Below are 2,281 nucleotides of genomic sequence, written 5' to 3'. Positions count from 1 at the left end.
ATTGCTTGTTAAATCAATCCTATATCTCTCTCCTCAAAGCTTTTTTTGTCCCTTTTCCTACCCCTCCCCTTTTATTCATGCTAGGTTAGCTTAGACACTTGAGAAGCTTCTGAGCACCGGGGAAAATGGACATCAACCAGAACACCTCCGTTTTCCAAGAGGCAGTAAATTGATGGTTGAGAATGGAGGCTGTAGAGTCAAAGCTCAATTTTAAGTCCTCGCTTTGTCTCTTATTAGCTGTGTGGCTTTGGTTGTGTTATTTAACTCTTCTATGCCTCAGCAACCTTATCTGTGAAACGCATATCGTAATAGCACCTACTTCATAGTGTTGTGGGAAAATTAAATGTTTTAGTGTAGAATAAAGCACTTATAAAAGTACTTGGCACATAATAAGCATTCACGAGTGTCAGCTAATGTTATTGTTGCTGTCATCATCCTTCACTCTCTGCTGTTAAGGGAACAATTAGCCAGGGACTGGTTTACTCAGTGGTATCTGCAGCAGAGCTATGAGGAGAGTGTGGATAAGAGCGCTTGGACGTGCGTGGCTCTCAGGCTCCTAGAATGAAGTGTTTTCTTTCCTTTGATCTCTGCAGGGTAGTGACTGCTCTACGGGCCTCAATAGCTTCACGTGATGTTGATTTCTGTATCTTGTTGGTTATGGCCAGTGTTTCTTCAGGAATTCCACTTTTAGTTGATTATTCAGTGAAGCTGGTAAATATGATTCCCTGCAGCTCCAGGAAGAAGTAATTTCTGGTTTTTGTTATTTTTGGAAAACGTCTTTGTATGCCTCATTGCTGGTTAAATAGACAAGACTTCTGCTTGCTAGATTTCATGAATTTGGGGCTTTCTAGAAAGCAATACATTATGCTGCTTTAAATATTAAGTGTCTTCAGGATGGGGAACATCACACCCTGGGGCCTGTCGTGGGGTGGGGGGAGGGGGAGGGATAGCATTAGGAGATATACCTAATGTAAATGATGAGTTAATGGGTGCAGCACACCAACATGGCACATGTATACATACGTAACAAACCTGCACGTCGTGCACATGTACTCTAGAACTTATAGTAATAAATAAATAAATAAATATTAAGTGTCTTAAAGAATTACTTTAAACTGATTGCCATGAATAGGATTCACTTTGTTTCAGAGTTGAAGAAAGCAGTTCATGTTATAACATGCGGTGTCTGAACGCACAAATCAGGTATTCATCTGATTTTGGCCACTCTAGGACTATAAATAAAACCGTCAGTTCATCAGGTTCCAATTTTCTATCTATAGTCATTCTCAGATTTTTTTTTTTAATCCTGGGATGTTCTTGGGACAATAAAAAAGATTAGCTAAGAGTGACCAAATCCGCACCCTAAATTTAGTACTATGTTACACTGACTACATACTGTATGAGCTTTAAAGCACTGTAACAACTCACAACAAAAGTTATGTAGTAAATTCTGATATAACCTTGAAGTCTCCACCCTAAGGAGGGAGTGATGACTTTCAGACACTGAGCCCAAGCAAGTGGCCTTTACACTGGTTTAGTCTGGTTTCTTTCTTGCACGGTCCAGGTTTTGCTAACTTTCCTCAGAGAATCCTGAGCCTGCTTTGCTGGCATGTGTTTCCTTTTGTCCCAGTTTTTGTTACTAGTTACCACAAATTCTTAGGCTTTGTGATATAGTTCCCTTATATTCCCTTTTAGCACAGCTCGCATAATGTATCTCTGGAAGGTTAAGTCTGGCAAAACTGGCCTTTACTACTTTACTAATTATATATATATATGAATGGCCCTCATCTGTTTCCTTGGGGTGGGCTATTTTTCTTTTAAGAAAATGAAGATGATTTCCTCTATGTTTTTTGCAAAAATTCATTATGACGGTAGGAGTGAATATGATCATGGAGATAATGGTGTTGATGTTAACAATGACTGCACTCCCTACTACCATGCCATCCTCACAACAATCCCTATAGAGAGATTTTTATATTATTTAATATTTAGTTATAATTTATTCATATAAATTATTTGCAAATATAATAATTTATTGAGAATATTATTTGTATATTATATTCCTTTTACAGACAGGAAAATTGAGGCTAAGAGAAGTTAATTAACTTGCCCAAGATTACATCATTAACACATTTTTGAGCTGGAATTGAAACCCAAGTCCAACTGTCTGTGGAGTCCCAGGTTTTAACCACTAAGATAATAAAAATATAAACATTTACAAATGTAATTTTAAATTAGGAGATCAGATGTGCAAATCTAAAGATTGGGTCATGGACTGATT

The sequence above is a fragment of the Pan paniscus genome, chromosome 2, assembly GCF_029289425.2.
Source record: "Pan paniscus chromosome 2, NHGRI_mPanPan1-v2.0_pri, whole genome shotgun sequence".
NCBI lineage: Eukaryota > Metazoa > Chordata > Mammalia > Primates > Hominidae > Pan > Pan paniscus.
This window is presented reverse-complemented; position numbering follows the sequence as displayed.